The 24,495-nt window shown below is 52.2% G+C and overlaps 1 pseudogene; it reads left to right on the top strand.

Moving 5' to 3' along the window:
• The window catches only part of LOC120381498, a 384,534-nt pseudogene that overhangs the window by 123,048 nt on the left and 236,991 nt on the right, over window positions 1–24,495 (top strand).

The following is a 24,495-nucleotide window of genomic DNA, read 5'->3' as shown; positions in this document are numbered from 1 at the left end:
TTGAAATCTAAGATTGCAACTCGTCTGCATCTATAGGATTACCTGCTTTAACTTGGTAAACAACTCTCCTTTCCTTTTAAATAAATCTTAATACAGGTTGTGACAGGACTGGCTACAAGTGTTGTCTTTGTTGGAAGATCTAAGATTCAATTGACCTAAGGAAGTGACTGGTCCTTTGGGCCTGGCAGTAACCTGAACATTGCTGTGATTCGTGGGGTAAGGCAGGGGTTCTCAACCAGGGGTCTAGGGAGCCGTGAGCAGCTTTCAGGGGGCTGCCAAGCAAGGCCGGCATTAGACTCGCTGAGGCCCAGGGCAGAAAGCTGAAGTCCCAGCGCATGGGGATGAAGTCTGGGTCCCTGAGCCCCACCACTCAGGGCTGAAGCCAAAGCCTGAGCAATGTAGTTTTGTGGGGGCCCCTGTGGCATGGGGCCCCAGGCAGTTGCCCTGTTTGCTACCCCTAATACCAGCCCTGGATTTTATATGCAGAAAACCAGTTATTGTGGCCCACATGGGCAGTGGAGTTTTTATAGCGGGGGGGTGGGGTGGAGCTCAGAAAGATATATGGGATCACCCAAGGGGACTGTCTGTGGTTCCATGTTAATGCTGTTACAGAGCCTGAAGCGTTTACACTGGATTCTAAGTTGGTGAAATCTCCATACAGACCTCACACCCAATTTGGGGTTTGTTCCCTGCTTCTCACCAGTCTGCCCGAGGCTGGTGCTCGTGCTCTCGAGACACTGAAGACATCGTTACAGAGAGGGGCTGTGACTTCCCCATGGTCACTAAACGGGTCTGTGACAGAGCCAGGAACAGACCCTGTTAGCTCCAGAGCCCCGTCACCCGCAGCTTGGAAAGGTCCCCCGAGCACACTGTCTTAGGCTGCAGGAAGAGGTGTGCAGGGACTGCAGCTGAGCTGCCCTGCCAAGACAGCCTGTGCATCCCTGGACAAGCCACCTAGCAGGGGGGTGTCCCCTGGGTCAGGAGAAGTCAGTGTCCAGCCCTGTGGGGCTGCGCTCCTGGCTCATACCTCCAGCACTCACTGCTGCCCCTCCCTTACCAGCTGCACTGTTCAGCCAGCCCCAGGCCTCAGCGAGGTCACTTCCCCCCGCCCCCACCTCAAATCTTCAAACATGGACATGGTGCACCAGTGCCAATCAGAGTGCACTAGTGTAAATTCTGTCTGTACTAAGGGTTTGCACCAGTGCCTAAAACACCAGGGTGGCAGAGACCTTCAGAAACAGCAGTACGGTGGCACTAGAACCTATTTCTAGCTCGGTCACGGACAGCCTGGGTGACCTTGGCCACATCAATGTTTCTCCTCCCAACTTCAGTCCCTTTACCCAGCTGCCACTCACTGGGGTCTCCTCTCTCTGCAGAGCTGCTCACCACTACAATCTGTGTGCGTGTCCCCAGAGCTAAGGGAGGTCAGCTCGGGAATAGTCTTACAAGGGGGGCTGGGAGTCTCTGTCCCTGGAAGTTTTTAAGAACAAGTAGGACAAAGCTCTGTCAGAGATAATCTACAGATACTTGGGTCCTGCCTCAGCAGAGACAGCTGGACTTGATGACATCTTGAGGTCCTATCTAGCCCTACATGTCTAGGATACGATGCAATATATACATATAAAACAACATACAGAGAAAAACCGCACAACAACATGATGTCAGGCCATTCAAAAAACAACAATAAAACAAAACCTACATTGCACAGCATAAAATGACACAATACTAATGAGAAGAAAGCAACACAATGCAAACTAACACACCTTAGGACAAAAGTACACAATGCAAAATAGGTCAACTCAAATCAACACAACACAGACCCCAAACAAGTTGAGGCAAAACAATGCACCATAAAACTATGCAACACAACATGGGGCAATCCCAGTTCCAAATGGCACCATGCAAAACAGCTCAGCATAGAACAGGACACAGCACAAAGAGAATTATTTCAATTTATGTCTGGAAGGGATCTTGAGAGGTCATCTACTCCAGCCCCCTGTGCTGAGGCAGAACCAAGTGTTAGGATATAGCTATTCAGGCCTGTCTGCAAAGGCCTGTACTTTAAGAATGTAGGTGTATTCTTATCACTTAGCTAGTTACAGAGGTATAAAAGAAGGAATCAAAGATCACTGTCTGTGGAATGGCCTTCTCGTACTGTGACAGGCTAAGGCCAGTACAGGGTGCGATGTGATCTGGGTCGGGGTCAGTGCAGTGCCAGACCCAGGGGACACAGATCTCAGTCGAGGTCTCTGAAGTGCCCAGCACAGTGGAGGCAGCGCTTTGGGTCGCAGTCGTGCGCTGCCTGCGACAAGGGGGGGCCGTGATCTCGGTCCAGGTCTCAGTTTTACCTGGCACAACAGTGGGGTCTGATCTCACCTGGGGTCTCTTCAGTGCCTGGCACAACAGGGCCCAGATCTCAGTTGGGGTCTCTGCAGCAGCTGTCAGAACAGGGCCACGCTCAGTACGATAAGAGCCCTGATCTCAGTCACACACCTGGAGAGAAAAGCGGGAAGATTTTTGAGCATTAGATATCAGTATTTCAGAACTGAGGAGAAAATGGGGCACAAACTAAATATTTGCCAATATAAGAGAGAAGCACCAACATCTGGGAGATTTTGTGTCACCATTTAAAGGCTCAAGAGAAAAGATGGGAAATTGGAGGGGATTATACAGGGATATTGAATCAACAACAGAATGGGAGGGATTCTTCTTGTCTCACACTCACATGGCCGGCAGGGAGCCCTGGGTGATGTCTTTTCACAGGGGAAAGGAGTGGGGCTGGAGTGAGAAAGTCACTAACACTGGGGAGGGCCTGGCAGTGGGGTCTGGGAATGTGACTAGCAAGTGGTGGGGGGTGCAGTGTATATTGGAAAAGGGGTAAAAGAAATACAAACAAAACATGGTACTTATTTAAAATCCTGTTAGGGCTCCAAAAGGAGTCATAGTAGATTGTGCTTCTTTTTCAGATCTTTTGAGCAGTGTTTTGGAGCAGAAGATGAAAGTGAAGGGTAATAAGAACCCTGGTGGAAGTGAAATGTGTCCCTTTTGAAACAGTCTGAGCTGCTGATAGCTTTGAATCCAGAGACAAGCCAAGAAAGACTTTGTGGGGATGCAATACCCAGCTGATGGGGGAAGGAGGAAACTGCCATTTGCAGCACAAAGAACCTGAGAATAATGAATGCATCTGGTCAGCAAACAAGCTACTAGAAGACTCAGATTATGGCCCCCCAGAAAAGGGAGGTGAAAAAACAAGTCAAGCCTGAACATAAGGGGGACAGGTTAACGCTAAGGAGAGAGAGAAAGAGAGTGTGTGTGTACAGAGCAGAAATTTGAAGCTGTGGGAAGCTGAGGCACGCCACCTCATAAATTAGATAAATGATCAGTGAGTGGGGTAATTCACTAGCCTGACTATAGAACAAAATAAGGACAGCTTGAAGGTAATTCTTCTGTTCTTCCTGCAATTAGCAAGGACATTTGTAAAAGGAATTGGTATTATTATTAAGAAATAATCTGACCCCACCGAGGGGTGGGGGGGGAATTGTTTCTTTTGTTTTTCAGACACTCTACAACCATGCTGGCGCCAGCGGAAGAATAACCCAGAATAAAATGGATCTATGTTTTGTGATGTTTGTCTGTGGTGTTGGTCTTGCTGCTAGCATGAGGTGGGTGGGGGATGGCTTCAAAAGGCTGACCTGGGGGGAGAGGAAGATGTGTGTGGGAATGCAAAATGCTCAACTGGGAGGCCAGCACCTGGGTAATAGCTACTATGGTGCCTGGAAATAGAACGGCAACTAAGGTGGGCCCCACAAGCCCTATGGGAATAATGAGAAGGGGAGGAGCTCACTGGGAATCAATGGAGGGGTGTGAAAAACGGTGCACATCAAAGGAAATGTTTGGCCGTGCCCCTCTCCTATGACTATGCAGGAGCAGGATCAATGGCCTATGGCAAGGGGTGGACAATTGGGTGTACTGTGTAGGAGGAGTTTTGCTGGAAATATACATATTTCTGGGGGCACAATTACACCAGCCCCAACCAAACTACACACATACACATGCTGCTATCTGGACTTTGGTGCACAAATGGATCTGTAAATCTTATTGCTGTGAATAATTGCCTATTTAGCCTTTGAGCTTTTTGTGGCAAGGTCTCTCTGTCCCTGGGGGCATGTCCACACTGCAGTCAGACACCGGCGTCTGGCCCGTGCCCGCTGACTTGGGCTCACACGGCTCAGGCTGTGGTGCTGTTTAATGGTGGTGTCCATGTTCCGGCTGGGGCTGCAGCCCAAAGTCTGGCACCCTCCCACCTCGCAGGGTCCTACAGCCTGGCCCCAGCCCAAACCCAGACACCTACACTGCAATTAAACAGCCCCTTCGCCTGAGCCCTGTGAGCCTGAGTCACTTGGCATGGGCCAGCTGGGGGGTTTTTATGGCAGGGTAGAGATACCCTTGGTGTCTGTGCAGCACCTGTCACAATGGGGACCCTGATCTTGGTCAGTGTCTGTGCAGATCCCTGCGCAACAGAGGCCTGACCTCAGTCGGGGACTCTGCAACTCCCAGCATTACAGGATCCCGGATTTTGTTTAGGGCCCCTGCAGCATCTGGCAAAATGTGGGGGCAGGAGCTCTGTCAGGGTCTGTGCAGTGCCCAGTACAGTGGTGGGGCGGGATCTGGGTCGGGGTCAGTGCAGGGCCAGACCGAATGGGGACACAGATCTCAGTCGAGGTCTCTGAAATGCCCAGCACAATGGACGCAGCAGTTTGGGTCACAGTCGTGCGCTGCCTGGCACAAGGGGGGGGGGGTATGATCTCGGTCCAGGTCTCAGTTTTACCTGGCACAATGTGGGGTCTGATCTCACCTGGGGTCTCTTCAGCGCCTGGCAGAACAGGGCCCAGATCTCAGTTGGGGTCTCTGCAGCACCTGGCAGAACAGGGCCACGCTCAGTACGATAAGAGCCCTGATCTCAGTCACACACCTGGAGAGAAAAGCGGGAAGATTTTTGAGCATTTGATATCAGTATTTCAGAACTGAGGAGAAAATGGGGCACAAACTAAATATTTGCCAATGTAAGAGAGAAGCACCAACCTCTGGGAGATTTTACGTCAGCATTTAACAGTTCAAGAGAAAGGAGGGGAACTTGGAGGGGATTATACAGGGATATTGAATCAACAACAGAATGGGAGGGATTCTTCTTGCCCCACACTCACAGGGCTGGCAGGGAGCCCTGGGTGATGTCTTTTCACAGCGGAAAGGAGGGGGCTGGAGTCACAAAGTCACTATCAGTGGGGAGGGGCTGGCAGTGGGGTCTAGGAATGTGACTAGCAAGTGGTGGTGGGGGGGGCTGCTGGGTTGGGCAGGTTGGGGGAGCGGAAGTAGCTGGGACTGGGAAACCTGGGGCTGGGCCGTCTCCATGGGGGACACTTGCTCCTCCCTCCCCTTCCTGGCCCTTCCCAGGCCCCGTTGCCAGCAGAGAGTGGCCCCCCCAGCCCAGCCCAGAGGTGTCCCTGTCTCAGGGCCCCCCAGCCTCTGCCCATTCACCCTCTGCCCAGCTCAGGAATCCCTCGGGGGAACCATTTCCCACCCGCACAAGGACAAATCCCTGCAGGTGGAAATGGGGAAACCCCAAACCTGAGACCTGAACTGGCCACTGGCGAAGGAGAGAAAATGGGGCACAATCGGGGGGACTGGGAACTTCTCCGGGGGGGGGGGGCGGGGGGGCCACCCGGGGCGCTGCGCGTGGCTCTCTCGGGAGAACGGGGGCCGGCCGGGGGCGGCGGGGGGTCCCCACGGGAGGGGGCAGCGGTAAATCCGAGGGGATCTCAGCCCCCCCCTTTCTCTCCCCGCTCCTCGGGGGTCACCTGCCCCCCCGGCCATGTCCGGGCTGCAAAGACATTTCCCGCCCGGCCCGGCCCCACGGTTAATGAAGGGCTCTCCCGCCGCGATCTGCGCATGCCCAGAGCTCCAACGGCACCAACCCTTCTCCGGCCCGGGAGAGGCTCCAACGGCCCCGCGCGAGCCACGCAGAGCCCCAACGCCCAACGTTCCTTTGCAGCCCGGCTCCGTCTCCTCTGCCGACGTCACTTCCGCTTCTGGGAGAGTCAGAAACTACATCTCCCAGCCTGCCGTGGGGTCGCTTCCGCCTTCTCCGCAGTCCAGGGAAGGGAGGGTTCCAGCAGCTGTTACTGCGCAAAGCTGCTGCTGCCGCTACCTCCGCCTCTGCGTGAGCCGGGCCCGGGGGGGTCTGTGCGGGGCCCGGCCGGGGTTTCTCCAGCTGGGCCCCGCCCCGGGCTCTGCTGAGGCTCCCGGTGACGGAGCCCGGGGGGCGGGGCAGGTCCCGGCTCTGCGCGGTGCCCCCCGCCCATCGCTGCCCCCGGGGGCTCGGAGCTGCTGCAGCGCTGAGGCCGGGAGGATCCTTCCCGCGGCGAGTCTGAGCCGCCCCGCCCCCCCCCGGCTCTGCTGTGCCCGGTACCGGGGCGGTGACCCCGGCTCCCAGTCCGGGGCAGGGCGCTAGGGGAGGGGGGGAGGGGACGGGAGAGGGGGGGAGGAGAAATTAGGGGGGGGGGGCAGGTTCCCAGATCTCTGCCCCCCCCCCGCACACTCACTGCAGCCTCCCTGCCCAGGGTCACTTCCCTGTGACCGAGGTGAGGAGCAGAGAGAGGAAGAACCAGCCCCGGACTCTCCCTGTCCCCCCTGCGGCAGGAGTGCGCTGCCCTGGGGGCAGGGTCAGGGGGACCCCCCCCAAGGGGGCTCCTTTGGGTCTGGTCTGGTCCAGGGTTTGATTCACACCCTGTTGCTGGGAGGGCTTCAAAATGTCTTGGTTTGTTCCTGCTGCTGGGGGGAGCACAAGGGGGACAGGAGGGGCCGGGGGCCAGGTCTGTGCTGCACTGTGGGGACTGAGCATGTTCCCAGCCTGGCAGAATCTACAATCTCTGTCCCCAGGGAAAGGGCCTGGGGGAATCGTGATGTGAAATGAACTGAAGCCTGTTCTGAAACCTCCACAACTGCCCTTCTCGCCCTGCCAGGCTGCAGAATGACGCCCACCTCTTGCTCCAGCTCGTCCCAGCCTCCCATGGGACAGGAGAAATGGCTGCAGTGGAGCCACCTCAGGTAGGGGTTATTGGGGGGTTGCTGGTGGGTTCCTGCTGGAGGGGGAGGGGCAGGAAATACTGAAGAGGTGGCAACTTCTGGGGAGTTAGGTCTGGGTGAGGATAGGGAGTGGGGACAGAGTGTGACAAACCTGCTGGGACTTGTCCTAGGACCAATCCTCTTCAATTTATTCATAAATGATCTGGAGAAAGGGGTAAACAGTGAGGTGGCAAAGTTTGCAGATGATACTAAACTGCTCAAGAAAGTTAAGACCAAAGCAGATTGTGAAGAAGTTCAAAAAGATCTCACAAAACTAAGTGATTGGGCAACAAAATGGCAAATGAAATTTAATGTGGATAAATGTAAAGTAATACACATGGGAAAAAATAACCCCAACTATACATACAACATGATGGGGGCTAATTTAGCTACAATGAGTCAGGAAAAAGATCTTGGAGTCATCGTGGATAGTTCTCTGAAGACGTCCACGCAGTGTGCAGAGGCGGTCAAAAAAGCAAACAGGATGTTAGGAATCATTAAAAAGGGGATAGAAAATAAGACTGAGAATATATTATTGCCCTTATATAAATCCATGGTACGCCCACATCTCGAATACTGTGTACAGATGTGGTCTCCCCATCTCAAAAAAGATATTCTAGCACTAGAAAAGGTTCAGAAAAAGGCAACTAAAATGATTAGGGGGTTGGAGAGGGTCCCATATGAGGAAAGATTAAAGAGGCTAGGACTCTTCATCTTGGAAAAGAGAAGACTAAGGAGGGATATGATAGAGGTATATAAAATTATGAGTGATGTTGAGAAAGTGGATAAGGAAAAGTTATTTACTTATTCCCATAATACAAGAACTAGGGGTCACCAAATGAAATTAATAGGCAGCAGGTTTAAAACAAATAAAAGCAAGTTCTTCTTCATGCAGCGCACAGTCAACTTGTGGAACTCCTTACCTGAGGAGGTTGTGAAGGCGAGGACTATAACAATGTTTAAAAGGGGACTGGATAAATTCATGGTGGCTAAGTCCATAAATGGCTATTAGCCAGGATGGGTAAGAATGGTGTCCCTAGCCTCTGTTTGTCAGAGGATGGAGATGGATGGCAGGAGAGAGATCACTTGATCATTGCCTGTTAGGTTCACTCCCTCTGGGGCACCTGGCATTGGCTACTGTCGGTAGACAGATACTGGGCTAGATGGACCTTTGGTCTGATCCGGTACGGCCGTTCTTATGTTAACATGGGCCTAGATCCTCAGAAGAAACACTTGGGTGTTGGGGGAGAAAATTCCCTAATTTGTGAAACAGGAAACAGACAAAGCAACTCCCTGGGCGGGGCTGGGAAAACTGACCAGGTTTCCAGTGCTGACACCTCAGCCTGCTAGCCAGAGGCTGGTGTGACATGGAAAGGGGGCACCCAGCAGGGAGGTGTAGGGAAGATGTCCCGGCCCCTCACATCCAGCTGCTGGCAGTGGGGAGGGTGTTGGGTTCCCTGCCATGGGGCTGTGCCTGGACCCTACTGGGGGCTCCATCTCCTGTATCAGCCTCTGGCTAGTAGGTCTGTGGTGGATCTGCTGGGAGAGACAAGGGGCTCTCACTTCGTCCCGTCACCCAGATGTCTCCTGGCTGCTCTCAGCAGTATGGGGATAGGACTCTGCTGACTCTCTCAGAGCTTCCATTTGATTGGCTCCTTTCCTCCATGAATAGTGGGGCTGTAAGTGGAGCAGCAGTTACCGAGTGTTGGACTCTTGCTCTTTCAGGGGCCGGTGACCTTCGAGGAGGTGGCTGTGCATTTCACCAGGAAAGAGGGGGCTCTGCTGGACCCCACTCAGAGAGCCCTCTACTGGGATGTCATGCAGGAGAACTGTGAGAATGTGACCTCGCTGGGTAAGGGTTCCTGTCCCCTCGGTTTTTAGAAGGAGAAATGCAGAGTTAAGGTTCATGCCCTTCCCCCAATGCCACCTCTGCTCTGCCCTGTTTCAGCATCACCCTGACATGCCAGAGACACCCACACTAGCCCTCTCCCCTCCCCTGTTACAGAGCGCTCTGGGAACAGAGCAGTACAGCAGAATGTCTAACATGTTCTTCTCTTTGCTAAGATAATATTTGGGTTCAACTCCATCATGGCAAACAGAAGCTTCCTCCCCCTGGCCTGCTCTCCAGTACTGAACCTCCTGCACACAGGCCAGCTGAGACTTGCACAGTGTTACTACCCCCTTGCCCTCAACCTGAGTTTTCCTTTTGAGTCACTGCCTTCACTTACCCCTCACTAAGCCCCACAGATCACTCGAACATACGCCCCCAGGGTGCTGACAACCCCCAAGGCAAGAACACGCCCTTGGGCACCTTTGCTGACCAAGCCTACAACACTCCTCATGGAAATGAGGCAGAATTGCCCCCCAAGTTTCACATGCACCTCTCTGCATAGCACAGGCACAGCTCTGCCCAGCTGCTCCAACCCATCCCTCCATCAGCCAGTCACAGCTACAGCTGGCCCAGTGCACACAGCTGGAGGCATGCGGATAGGTGCTGGGATTCCCACCTGTGAGCACAGCACAGACAATGTCTTTGTCTTAGTCTTTCCTCGGGTCGATTATAGGTTCATAGATTTTAAGGCCAGATGTGACTATTAGGTCGTCTACTCTGACATCCTTTATACCACAGACCATAGAATTCATCCTGTTACTGCTGCATTGAGCTGAATACCTGAGTCCCTGTGGCAGTTGGTTAACCTTTGCACGGCCCACACAGAACCATTCTCACTGGTTCTGGCCAGCTACAGGGTTAAGGGTTGGGGGAAAGTTTACATTAACTTTTCATTTCCTGGTCTGCAGAGGTTTAAGTTTACTCACCGTCCATATGCTGCAAGGCAGGAGACAGCACTGGGCAATCTTAACTCTGCATTAATGTAGCTTATGAGCATTTAGTTTCCTGTTTTAAAAAATGGATGCTTTTGCCACTATAGCTGTGTCTGTAATTGAGCTTTGGCCAGCAGAGCCATGTTGGATGGTGTGCGTGTGTGTGTGTGCACTTTTTCACAGCCTTAAACAATAGAGCTGGACTGGCAAAGCTTTTAAGAGCTACCTAAGACCTACCTAACTAGTTCCTCGACAGACACCTGACACGCCACCTTTGGGTGAACGAATATGCATGTACCTGGTCTGTGGGATCCCAGTAAAACATTAGGCACCCTGTGCCCTCTGCCAGGTGGCATCAAGAGGTCCATGATGAGTGTCATCCTTCTCCTCCTGCAGTCGCTGCATTAGAGTGTCTTTAGAATGAGCCGGCTGACCCCCGTTCCAGCCTGCTGTTTGGGTTCCACGGGGCTCTGTCCTTGGGCCTCTTCTTTTCTTCCTCTGCACCTTATTTCTGGGGAATCTCATTCGCGCACACACATTCAGCTACCATCTCTGTGCTCCTAACTCCCAGTTCTGCCTCTCTGCTCCTGGCCTGTCTCCTTCTGTCGCAACTGAAATCTCGGCCCCTCTCTCTCTCTCTCTCTCTCTCTCATCTCCTCACTGATGTCCAGCCATCAACTAAAGATCAACAGCTGAAGCAAAGCTCTTAATATTTCCCCCAAGCCCTCCCCCCACCTTCTTTCTCTACCGCAGACAGCACCATTGTGCTGCCTGTCACTCAGGCCCATAACTATGCACACGGAGCTCCCTCTGGGGCCTCCTATCCAGGCTGTGCCTACACCTGGCATTTTCTTTTTGCGTAACATCCTTAATAATTGGCTTTTCCTATCCATCCGCGCAGCTAGAGCTCTTAGTCATCCTCTCCTGTCTCAGTTATTCCAACATCCTTTTCTCTGACCTCACCTTGCGCATCTCCATTCAGAAGGAAAAAGCGCCCTCCTGGTCCTCGAACATGACTTATGAGGGAAGGTTGAAAGAACTGAGCATGTTTAATTTTGAGAAAAGAGTGAGTGGGGAACTGAGAACAGTCTTCAGATATGTCAAGGGTTGTTATAAGAGAGCAGTGATTAACTGTTCGTCACGTCCACTGAAGGTAGGAGGAGAAGTAATTGGCTTGATCTGCTGCAAGGGAGGTTGAGGGTGGGTAATACAAAAACCTTTCCAGCGATAAGGATAGGGAAGTGCTGGAATGGATTACAAAGAGAGGTTGTGGAATTCTTGTCCCAGGAGGGTTTTAAGAACAGGTCAGACAAACTTCTGGCATATTTACACCTGATCCTGCCGCAGGGCGATGGGAATGGAGTAGATGACTTCTTGAGGTCCCTTCCAACCTATATTAGAAAATTTTAGGATTCATTGCCTTAGCCCTTTGCTTTGATCACGTCTCCTGGTGGAGAATTCGGACCATTTTTGTGGATCGGCTGCGGGTACAAATTTTGTTCCTAGAGCCCTGAAAATCTGCAGATATCCATGGGCCATTTTTGCGGATCGCAGATCGGATGCGGATATAAATTTTGTATCCATGCAGGGCTCTACCTGTCTTACTTCTGTCTATACCTACAACTTAAATCTATTTCGTACACAGTGACTACATCTGAAATAACATATGAGATCACCATAACAATGATCAATGAATGATAAAACGAACTAATTGGCTCCATGAACCACGGAGACTCTTCCTTTTCCATCCCCACCTGCAAGAGCCGCCGTCTCTCTTCTCTGCATGTTCTTTGGATCTTCAAATTTGTCCCTCCTGAAGTCACATGGCCTGATTCTTATTTTTCACATTCTCCTTTGGCAGAAGAATTGGTCTGTGGCTCTTGAACTACACCATCTAATTTGCCAGCTTTCTCCACACAGTGTTTTTTATGCTCCCTCCCTTTATACCTGACTCACTAGGTTCCCTAATGCCGCAGGATGTGCTTTCCTGACATCTAATGCTGCTGAGATCCTGCCTTCAGTGATATCCCTGCCCTTCCTGGTCCTTACTCCACTGAACCCCCCAGCCCATGCTTCTTGTTCCCAGCTTCCCCTGGACTCTCTCTTTGGCTCTGGACCTGTCTGTCAGCAAGAAGCAGTGCCAGGGACACTTGCCCTCTGTCTGGAGTCGTCACTTTCTGGGAAATGCAGCTCCAGTCTCTGTTTTTTAGGAGCCTCTTTGATAATGAGTGTCTGGCTGTGTGTGTTCCCAGCAAAGATGGGGATAGTTAAATCCCTCCTAAGCAGAGTGTTCTGCACCTTTGAGCACCTGGCCCTGCGATTTTATTGTTTAAAATGGACTGGGGTTAAACTAATAGAATGTTTTTTATGATGATAAATGGCCTATGAATTCCCCTGATCTCCTTTGTTTTCTTTCCCTTGAGCAGGGTTGCCAGTTTCCCAACCCTCTGTTGTGATCTTCCAGCTGGAAGGAGGGGAAGAGCCGTGGGTCCTGGATCTCCCTGGTTCAGTGGAAAGCGAGATCCTGGGAAGTCCCTGCACAGGTGAGGAAACATTAAACCAACCCAGAAACTGTAAGTGCCTGAGAGAGCCGGCTGGGATTCCCCACACACTCTGTGAGCTCGGTACAGTCCCCAGCAGATCTCACTCCTGGCTTCCTACAGATGATGATTGACACCTTGGCTGGAGCTCCCTCCCTTCCTACTGAGTGTTTGGATGGGATGTGGGCAGTGCCGGCCTTGGGGAAATGGCACCCTGGGCAAACTTGCATTTTGGTGCCCCTGGCTCCCATGGGCTCCCTAGGCAACCCACGTTCCCTTCCCCCCAACCTCTGCACTGTGTCCCTTTGCCCCAAATGCCTGCTCCCCCTCCTGCACCCCTAATCCCTACACCCCTTCATTCCTAACCTCTGCCCTCCTCGTGCACCCCAACACCTGCCCCCTCCTGAGCCGCTAACCCCTGCACTGTGCCCCCTAGCCCCAGCCCTTGCACCCCACTCCTGTGCCGCAATCATTAATGATCTGGAGGATGGCGTGGACTGCACTCTCAGCAAGTTTGCAGATGACACTAAACTGGGAAGAGTGATAGATACGCTGGAGGGTAGGGATAGGATACAGAGGGGCCTAGACAAATTAGAGGATTGGGCCAAAAGAAACCTGATGAGGTTCAACAAGGACAAGTGCAGAGTCCAGCACTTAGGATAGAAGAATCCCATTCACTGTTACAGACTAGGGACCGAATGGCTAGGAAGCAGTTCTGCAGAAAAGGACCTGGGGTTACAGTGGATGAGAAGCTGGCTGAGTCAACAGTGTGCCCTTGTTAGCCTTCTTGGCAACGGCATTTTGGCTGTAAATAGGGGCATTGCCAGCAGATCGTTCCCCTCTATTCGACATTGGTGAGGCCTCATTTGGAGTACTGTATCCAGTTTTGGGCCCCACACTACAAGAAGGATGTGGAAAAATTGGAAAGAGTCCGGCAGAGGGCAACAAAAAATGATTAGTGGGCTGGAGCACATGACTTATGAGGAGAGGCTGAGGGAACTGGGATTGTTTAGTCTGCAGAAGAGAAGACTGAGGGGGGATTTGATCGCTGCTTTCAAGTGCCTAAAGGAGGGTTCCAAAGAGGATGGATCTAGACTGTTCTCAGTGGTAACAGATGACAGAACAAGGAGTAATGACCTCAAGTTGCCGTGGGGGAGGACTAGGTTGGATACTAGTAAAAACTATTGCACTAGGAGAGTGGTGAAGCACTGGAATGGGTTCCCTAGGGAGGCGGAGTCTCCTTCCTTAGAGGTTTTTAAGGTCAGGCTTGACAAAGCCCTGGCTGGGATGATTTAGTTGGGAATTGGTCCTACTTTGAGCAGGAGGGTGGACTAGATACATCCTGAGGTCCCTTCCAACCCTGATATTTTATGGTTCTATGCAGCACTTCACTGCTACCCCCTGCACCACTCTCCTGTGCCCTCAACCCTTGCACTGTGCCCCCTTTGCCTCTAACCCCGGCATCCCCCTTCTGCACCCAAGTGGGAACCTGACCTGGATGCACAAAGCAGCTGGCATTGCTGCTCGCTCCCCCACTGGACTGCTGCTCCCCCGCCCCACACAGCCCTGGGGGGCTGGGAGAGGGGAGCAAGGAGCGACGTCAGGGCTTCCTGCACCCAGGTCACCTTCCCTGCAGGCTGTGTAAGGGGAGGGCAGGAGAGCAGCTGCTCCTGATGTCTCAGCACAGCCCAGGTGGGGAAATGACCTGGATGCAGGGAGCCCTGGTGTGTCTGTGTGTGTGAAGGTAGTATGTGCCTGAGTGAGTGAGCGCGCTGTCTCTTTAAGAAAGTTCCCAGGGTCAGGAGCCTGAACTAGGCTTGTTCAGACACAAGCAGCTGCCGGCAGCTCCGGCCCCAGAGAGGCAGCAGCACACACAGATTCCCCCTGTCCCGTCACCCCAGCTCAGTGGGTTGGGGGGAGGGGATCACCCCGCCATCAATCAGCACCTCCCCCCTGCAGAGCAGTCAGGAGGATGCTCCCAGTCAGGGGTGGACGGGGTGACTCCGGGGGTGAACGAGGGGTGGGGAGACAGGAACAGCAGCAGCTGCACACGTGGAGCAGGGCGGAGAGGGGCCCCTCTGCTCCAGAGCAGTCACCTGGCTCTGATGGCTGGTCGTCCAATTTCCCCCTGCAGCTCAGGTCTCTCCCACTCCCCCACGCAGCTGCTTATCTGCCTCCCTGTGCCGCTTTCATCAGCCCAGCGAGCCTCTCGGAAGCAGGTCAGGTGGGAATCCAAACCCTGCGCCCGGCACCCCCTTGGGTGGGGCACCCGTACGGCCCCCCCTAAAGGCCGGTCCTGGGTGGGGAGCAGAATTGATCCCCTCCACTGTCCCCTGTGGGGAAGAGTTAGGGGGAGTTGAGTCCCTGATTTTTATTTTCTGTCTCTCCAGCACTTACTTGGGTTTGTTCTCTGCCTTTCCATCCCCAATTCTGAGATTTCTCCTCTCTTCTAGCAGGTGATGGGGTGGTGAGGGAGAGCGAGGAGCAGAATCCTCACCAGGAAGATGCTGAGCTCGCCAAAGCGCATGGGGAATTACTGCGAAGAGCCAAAGGAAGCGTGTCCAGCTCCCGTGAGCAGGGAAAAGCTGGTGAAAGTTACCCCAGACCAGAGAGAGAGCAGGGAAACCACTCAGAGGAGAGAGTGGATGAACCCATTGATTGTCAGGGAACTCACAGGGACCTCAAGGAAACTACGTCCCAGGAGAAAATCCTCACAGAAAAGCGAGAGAATACATGTAGTGAGTGTGGGAAAAACTTCCATTACCACTCAGCCCTTATTCGACATGAGATAATCCACACAAAAGAGAGACCCTACGAATGCTGTGAGTGTGGGAAAAGCTTCAATCGTACCTCAGCCCTTAGTAGGCATCAGCGAATACACAGAGGAGAAAGACCCTATGAATGCTGTGAGTGCGGGAAAAGCTTCACTCAGAGATATACCCTTAACTCTCATCAGAGAATCCACACAGAAGAGCGACCCTACGAATGCTGCAAGTGCAGGAAAAGCTTCACTCAGAGATCAGCCCTTATCTCTCATCAGACAACGCACACGGGAGAGAAACCCTACGAATGTTGCGAGTGTGGAAAAAGCTTCTCTCGGAGCTCAAACCTTACTATGCATCAGAGGATCCACACAGGAGAGAGACCTTATGAATGCCGTGAGTGCGGGAAAAGTTTCAGTCAATTCTCCTCCCTTATCTCTCACCAGAGAGTCCACACAGGAGAGAGACCCTATGAATGTTGCAAGTGTGGAAAAAGCTTCTCTCGGAGCTCACACCTTACTGTGCATCAGAGGATCCACACAGGAGAGAGACCCTATGAATGCAGTGAGTGCAGGAAAAGTTTCACTCACCTCTTCTCTCTTATCTCTCACCAGAGAGTCCACACAGGAGAGAAACCCTATGAATGCAGTGAGTGCGGGAAAAGCTTCTCTCGGAGCTCAACCCTTGTTACACATTACAGAGTCCACACTGGAGAGAGACCATATGAATGCTGCGAGTGTGGGAAAAGCTTTACTCATAGTTCAGGCCTTTCTAAACATCAGAGAATCCGTAGAGGAGATAAACTTCATAAAAACCTTCTCTAGAGCTGTCAGGAGATTTTTTCTTTAATTCTGTTGACAGTAGTGAGTGTTAAGGCTGTTTGCATCTTTTGCACACTGTAGTTCCTCAGCTCCCATACATGAGTTGCCCACTTTTGAAGCTCGCCCGTCTTTGGGGTGGATCCTGTGGTCCTTTGTATCAACTCCATTGTCCTGTGAGTCATTGGAGCGTGTGTCCTTTCTACCAGGAATGTCATCACCCCAGGTAAAATCTACCTGGGTCTCATCACTGTGGTTGTCATGGAGTTAGCTAGCTTGAGTTCACTTTCCTGATGTAAAAAGAGAACTATTCTTGCACTAAAGACATGGGCCATGGATAGTCGGTGGAGTTATCTTGCACATTTCCTCCTGTCTGAGCTAACCATCATCACATTTCCTTTTCTAAACAAACCTGGAGATTTACATTTATACTCCTCCTCCCAGTGCAAAGTTAGTGTTAGAGACATCAAGTTCCTCTTTGAGGAGACATTGTCTCATTCCCAGTTGTTCTCACATTACCCTGGATTGTGCAGAACAGCAGTTATTTTGTTGACTTTTTTTTCTCATTTAAAATATATTTAAATATGAAGAAGAGCTGGAGCAGTGTCAGGGAAATAAGGGTCATTTTAGGCTCTGTGGCACTGGAAGGAGATGGGGCGACTCAGACATTCCATCCTTCCCCATCACCCCAGAACTGTTACCTTGTGCCTGAGCCATGCACAGTTCACCCCTTCGTATTCCTTCACTTCCCAACGTGTCTGGTGGGGTCATGTTCTTGGCTGTCCATGCTTGGGAATGGTGCTTGTACGTCTTTGATCCTAAATCAGAGTCAGTCTGGCAGGAGACGAAAGTGTCAGACTTGGAAGGGGATTTCAAATGGATCCCAAGCACCGTTCAAATCCCCTTTTCCCTCAATGGCAAAGCTGCTTCTGGGAAGGTCGGCTGTTTTTTCTCCCGTTATGAAGGTGCTAAAACTCCTGTAAATAACACTAATGAGAGAGGTATCAGAGGGGGAGCCGTGTTAGTCTGGATCTGTAAAGGCAGCAAAGAATCCTGTGGCACCTTATAGACTATCAGACTTTTGGAGCATGAGCTTTCGTGGGTGAATACCCGCTTCGTCGGATGCATGAGAAAGCGCTGGGTGAAGCAGGTTTCAGTGGATCATGGGAGAATCTCTCATCCTGATTCTGAGACATCAGATGTAACCTAGTCTGGAATTTCACTTTAAATTAAATTGAAAGTGTCTTCTACCTCTCTGTGATATGGGTTTTCTATCTAATACCTGCATATTAGTTTTGTTTGACAAAATGTAGCTCAGATTTTTTGGGAAATTTCAGACAAATTACCATTTTTTTTTAACTTCAGGTTTGTTTTTCCCCTTATCCCTGCATGATGACATGGAGAAAATTCAAATGAATACTCTCTCAGTCCTCAAAAGTGCCTGGCCAGGGGCAGGACATTAGCACAGCAAGGGAGGGGTGTGGCAGTGACATCACAAAGATTTTTGGCAGGACCTCAGCCTATTGGTCCAAGGTGGTGGGGAGGTGGTGACCTCACAGAGATGCTGACATCAGCCAGGCAGGACAGGGGCGAGGGGCCAGGGAAACCTCAGAGACCCCTGTGGCTTTGCTGCAGCAAGTCTCCTTCTCCAGGTCTCTCTTTGAGGACTGAGAGAGTATTCGGGTTCACAGACGTGAGTGCCAGGAGGAACCTCTTTCGAGTTTTCTCCTTCCCTCTTAGTTCTAGGCAGCAAGCCGATGTAACAACAGAAACAGCTCCTGCTCCAGATTTGCTACTTGGGCTGCACTGAGCATGCGCACCCGAACGGAGCATGCCCAGTAATCTCTGCTGTTGCCACTGCCCTCACTTCTACTTATGATTTGCTGCCTCCTCTTCGGGGTAAAACACCAAGGGGGCAAATCGCAGTGGGGCTGCCAAGGTCCAAGCGGGCAGAAATTTACTGGCCAGGGGATCAAGCTGCTGCAGGTAGCGGCAGGAGGGGCTGAAGGGGAAAAATCGGGGGTGGGGGTTAAGCTGGGAGGGGGGAGACGCTGCCAGACCCTGTGCGGGGACAAAACCCCTGTTTAGGGAGGGGGTAGGGGGAAACGGGCCCCTCAGGACGAGCTACCTGCTGGTCTCCCAAATCTGGGGGGGGGTTGGGGTTGTGGGGGGCACCGGCTGTCTCAGTTCTGCAGCATCAGCCCGGGGGGTGTAGGGGGGCGGGGTCCCGGGGCTCCAGGCACCGGCCTCCCCCCCCCCCGCCTGTCCAAGCTCCGACCCCACAGCGCCGCTTGGTCTGTGCCAGCGCTGCGGGGCGGCCCCTGCTCCGGCCTGGAGCCCGAGTGCGGGACACACCGGCCAGACCCCCTCGACTCTGCCTCCCGCCCTGGGACTGTGGGAAAGTGTCTGTCTGTGTGAAACCCCCGCAGCCCCTTCCCCTGGTGCAGCGCCGAGCTGCCAACTCCGCCCCCCCGAGCCCATGTGTCTGCACCCCATCCCCTGCCCCAGCTCAGAGCCTGCCCCCCTCACTCAACCGCCCCATAGCCTGCAACCTTCCCGCCCCCCACCTCCCTCCCAGAGCCCGCGTGTCTGCACCCCCCTGCACCCCCATCCCCTGCCCCAGCTCAGAGCCTGCACCCCTCTCTCAACCTCCCCATAGCCTGCAACCCTCCTGCCCCCCAACTCCCCCCCTGAGCCTGCGTGTCTGCCCCCCCTGCACCCCCATCCTCTGCCCCAGCTCAGAGCCTGCCCCCCTCACTCAACCTCCCCATAGCCTGCACCCTCCTGCCCCCAACTCCTCCCGAGCCTGCACCCCAAACAGGGCCAGATTAACCTTTTGTGGGCCCGGTGCTAAACATATTTGTGGGCCCCCATGGGGGAAATGGGGGCAGAGGGCAGAGTCCTCAGAGCGAGGGGCTGGCCGGGGGCAATGGGAGATGGGTCATGGCACGGCAGGGACAGCCCCACTCCACCCAGCCCAGTACAAGGGCCCTGTTTACAAACCGGGAGCTGCCAGACCCACACTGTCCAGCCCAGCCCTGCTCTGCCATCGTACTTCTTCCCCTTGGGGGCGGGCCCATGCTGCACCATGCTACCCCCTGCCCGGCACCCCTCCGGCTCCCTACGCCCAGCGCCACACCACCCAGAGACCCCCACAAACCCCCTGCCCGGCGCCCCTCCAACTCCCTACGCCCAGCGCCGCACCACCCAGAGACCCCCACCGACCCCCTGCCCAGCACCCCTCCGACTCCCTACGCCCAGCGCCGCACCACCCAGAGACCCACACAAACCCCCTGCCCGGCACCCCTCCGACTCCCTACGCCCAGCGCCGCACCACCCAGAGACCCCACAAACCCCTGCCCGGCACCCTCCGACTCCCTACGCCCACTACTGCCGCACCACCCAGAGACCCCCACAAACCCCCTGCCCGGCACCTCGCTGACTCCCTACGCCCCGCGCCGTGCCACCCCGAGACCCCCCCACACCCCCCGCCCCGCGCCCCTCCAACTCCCTACGCCCAGCGCCACACCACCCAGAGACCCCCACCGACCCCCTGCCCAGCACCCCTCCAGCTCCCTACGCCCAGCGCCGCACCACCCAGCGACCCCCACAGACCCCCCTGCCCAGCACCCCCCAGACCCACTAGAGACCTACTCTCCCACATCCTAACCCCCAGCCACAGTAGCTGGCCCAGATGGGAGGTGACTGTGTCTGCCAGGCTGAGCTGGCAGCGCAGCCAGAGCTGGTCCTGGGGCAGGAGAACTCCGGCCTCTTGGGAGTGGTGGAAGCAGCTAGGCTGGAGCAGGAGCAGAGCCTACCCGGGCCAGGCTCCCTCAGGACCCAGCTGAGCCTCCCCCTGCCCCCACTGTTCCCTGTGAGTGGCTGAGACTGGCCCAGCCTCTGCACTGGTCCCAGGTGGCTCTTGCCCCGGGGAGGCAGGTGGGGCCCCACAGGTCCCAGGTAGTGGAGACAGCTCAGAGCTGGAGCAGTGCTGGGGAGTGGGGCAGATCCCTGAGACGTGACTCCTGAGATCCTACCCAGCCCACTCACACCCATTGGCCCCGTGGCCAGCAGCCCTGCAGAGCACACACCTCTCTCTCTCCCTGCTTTCCTATCACCAGTTATGTTACTACAGGAATGAAATTGAGCCATCCCATAAAACAGCTAGTTTCACATTGTTCTTCAAACCTCAGATCATTTAAATGCAGCTTTGCATTTGAAATACTATATGACTGTAGTACATTTTGCACTGCCTGCATCTACACTGACATCAGGAGAGGAGAAGAGGACAAGACTGTCCCTAGCATATATGATTTTAAAGAAAGGTGAGACACACCCACCCACTATCAGTACAACAAGAAAGGAGAACAGTAGCTGGTGCCAAGAGATGAAACCCTCCTGTACCCACAACTGATGTCTGAAAAGCATCAGTGACTCTGCAGATCAAAGAAAGAAAGAGCAGCCAGTTTCAGACAGATAGGATCCTTTTGACCTATATAGGAGAAGTGCACTTCCCTATAGCAGTTTCCCAACATACTTTTCTTATGGATTTATTTATTAAGCAAAAATTAAGATTAGGAGTCTGATTTAAATTATGTACATTTTCAGTGTTAGTTAAGTATGAAATTATTGCAGCTACTTTTATCTTACTCCTGCCTTCATAAAAAGCTACTGAGTTTTAACAGATAATAACAAAGACTAAAGTACATGCTTTAATATAATTAGGACCGGGCAACCCAAGAAGAAGAATACACCGTGGAAGAGTCCTACAACCAGGTATTGGAGGCCAATCCCTTTATCAATGGAATCCTCAACCAAAATATAAGGAAAACTTTTGACAATAGCTCAAGGTCAGACACCAAGAAGACCAGCACCATTCGTATTCTGGTTTTGGATAAAATACTTGATCTTGCCTACATCATAGAAACCTTCCTCTCTCCAAGTCTACACCCCACTACACCCTTTAGCAATAAAGTAACCATTAAACAAGTTCTGAATCAGTCGTCTTTCTTCCCAATTTAGTTTTAACAATAAAGCTGCAACGTAAGTAGCTATGGGAGAAGACAGTGCAACTACTAGGTATTGGTGGGGGAAAAGTGTGCTAGTAATGTCCTGGATATACTGGCAGGGCTGGCTTTAGGCCAATTCAACCAATTCCCCTGAATCGGGCCCTGCCCCTAAGAGGGTCCCGCACCCAAGCCCCGGTTCGGTGTATTGGCAAGAGTCGGTGCACTGTACCAGGGTGGCCCGGCTTCTCCAGGGGACAATTTAAAGGGCCTGGGGGCCCTTTAAATTGCCACCACAGCCACACTGCTGGAGCCCTGGGGTAGGGCTGTGGGGATCTGTGGGCTACTTAAAAAGTCTGTGGCTCCCGTTGCTTCTATCGCCCCAGCCCTTTAAATAGCCCCTGGAGCCCCGCCGCTCCCCCAGGGCTCCGGCAGCTGTGTACATGGCCAGGGCTGTGGAAGCAGGGGAGCCCCAGGCGGCTGCTGCTACCCTGGTGGGGGAGAGAGGAGGGGGAGGGAGCACTTACCATACCGGGTGGTCTGTACCCCCTGTACCCACACCCCCTGCCCCTGCACCCCCTGCCCTGTCTCCAGCCAACCACTCCCTGCCCTGTCTCCAGCCAACCCCTGCTGCACCCTCCTGCCTGAAGCCAGCCATTCCTGCACTTCTCTGTCTTCAGCACTGCCAATCTATGCCGCACCCCCCCCCGCCATGGCCCTGCTTGAAGCCAGCAGCCCACCCCCCCCCCGTCTCCAGCCATTGCTGCACCCCTTGCCCTGCCTGCAGCCAGCCCCATGTCCACTGGTGCCCTGTAATTCCCTGGGCAGTAACCCTGCATACCTGCTTCAATGATGGGAGAAGAGAGCAGCTGGGACCCACACATGTGCACACCCTGGGGTGACAAGATAGCAAGTGTGAAACATCGGGATGGGGTGGAGGTTAATAGGGTCCTATATAAGAAAGAGACCCCAAAATTGGGACTGTCTCTATAAAATCGGGACATGTGGTCACCTTAGCACACTCCCAGGGAGTGGCGGGGACCCACACATGTGAAGCGGAGTCATTTCTAGTTCAGGCCCATCTTTGTAAAAAAGAACTGTAGGTAGGGTTAACATACAGCCGTATTTTCCCAGACATGTCAGACTTTTTGATTCTTGAATTGCTGTCCGGGAGGAATTTTTAAATATGGACATATGGTAACCCTATTGGTACCAAAAATGCATACTCTGGCACATCCCTTACATCAGAACTTTTTATAGGGAACCGGTTGCTAAGAAAGGAAAGGCTTTTTTTTAACCTTGTTTTCCTTTTTTTAAAAGTCATCCCTGCTGGGGCCCCCAAAATGTTTGAATTGGGTGGGCCCCAAACTTCCTACAGCCGGCCCTAACTAGTCTGTTCAGTGTTATAGCTTTTAATATGTTAATGCAAACACTGTAATAGAGCATTAATGTCCCAATGTACTGTACCTTGTTTTAACTTACCGTAATACTAGACGTGGTGCATGTGAACATTGCCGTAACAAGGGCAAGGCGAGCGAGGCACTTGCCTCGGGCACGGAAAGTGAGGGGCTCAGAAAGTCTCTCCTTCAGCGGCAATTCGGCAGCAAGTCCTTCCCTCTGAGAGGGACTGGGGGACTCGTTGCCGAGTTGCCGCTGGTCGTCAGCAATGGAGAGGGGTGGCACATATGGCTCTTTTGCAGAAATTCGTTGGTGGATCCTTCCCTCCAATAGGGAAGAGCCGGACATGCTGCCTCTGTTCCTTGCCTTGTGTGCAAAAATCCCTAGTTACGGCTCTGCATGTGAAGCTCTCTTAAAAGCTGACACTACAGTAGTGATATTCCCAAGCCAGCATGCATAGGGCTGGGAGTGGGGAATGCTAACACACTTTCATACATAGCATGAGAAAAGCACAATTTAATTCAGTGAGTTAAACACAGTGTGAAACAGCAAACGTAGTGGTATGTTTGATGTGGAGGAGTAGTCTAATAGTAATACATGTAATGAATTTGGGAAATACAGTATAATGTATATTTCATGGTTTGCTTCACTGGAAACTATAATTGAATTTCTAATTTTTTAAATAAACAGAGTGAATTACTTCAAAATGATATATTATTGCTTCCTTACCACACACCAGGTCATTGGGTTATTGCGGTAAGATGCTTTATATTGTACTATAATTTTCCTTGTTGTGGGTTTTCAGTGAGTTCAGTGCATGCAAAGGAAAGAGGAATGTGAATGTTATAAAAAATTGCTACTGTCACTTTATGTTGTTCATGTATCCTGGAAGAATACATTCTGTAAAGAATTGATTGATTTCACAATATGCTTATATCTTGTGTGTTACTGAGACATTACAAACGACAATATGTTAATTGCATAATGATTGTTGATAAATCAGTATAAAGTTTTTGAAAAAATCTCATTATCAATAAAATTTGTGAATATATTGAAACTTACAGATAACCTTGATGAAAAAAAGGAATTGTTAATAATTGACCCCTTGTGTGATGAGATCAGATATGAAAGAACATGCCTGAGGAATTGGAGGTGATTTATTAGATACTTACTTTTACATTGGACATTAACTGTTCCACTGAATTTTTTTTAAAGGGAATGTAACAATAGTGAGACTAATATCTTCCTGTTAGCTACAAGTAAACATTGAAACAGCATGTACTTCTACTGAATATGCTTAATAATGGACTTTGAGTGAACTTGTGTGACTTGACTCTGGGGAAAGACTTCACAGAATGTGGACACGAAACAGTGGCATGTCGCATGTTTGAGAATGTATTATCAACATGGGGCACAGCAAATCAGGTGATACATTGTGTAAGTGTGAGACAATAATATGAAAACAAGTGTGTATATATGTGAGCAATAAGTCATTTCAATTACTAATTAAAAAGAGAGAGAATGGATTTTTATCTATGTCCAGAAACCAGAGGGGGGAAAAAAGGAAAGCAAAGCTCATTTATGCAGTCTGCTAATGTACTCTCTAAAAATTTCAAAAACTTCATCAAACGATTAACTAGTAAATCCTCATCTGATTGGAACAGTAAAATCGTTCTGCATCCCAGACAAAGTGATGGCCACAACTGCGGACCACTCATCTTAAAGGTATTGAATACCAAATTGCCATTAATATTGGTTGTGTATGTTTACTTATCCATGTTGAAAGTAAATGCCAGAGATTACCAGTGGGCACTGCACCGGTGTCCTTGCCAGGGTGTACGGGGTGCGCTTCTGGCCCCAAGAAGGGATGGGGTCTCCAGTGGAAGGTGTGGTGCTGGGAGGACCAGATTCTACCAGCCAGCCCTTCCTGACAGCTGCTGCTGCTGCAGTGGCCAGGAGCACCAGGTGCTTGTAAATCACCGTAGCCCAGAGCCCCTTTCGCTCCCCCACTGTAGGCAGCCCTGCC

The sequence above is a fragment of the Mauremys reevesii genome, linkage group 14 (genome assembly GCF_016161935.1).
Source record: "Mauremys reevesii isolate NIE-2019 linkage group 14, ASM1616193v1, whole genome shotgun sequence".
NCBI lineage: Eukaryota > Metazoa > Chordata > Testudines > Geoemydidae > Mauremys > Mauremys reevesii.
Note: the sequence above shows the minus strand (reverse complement) of the source record. Positions and strands in the feature narration are given on the sequence as shown.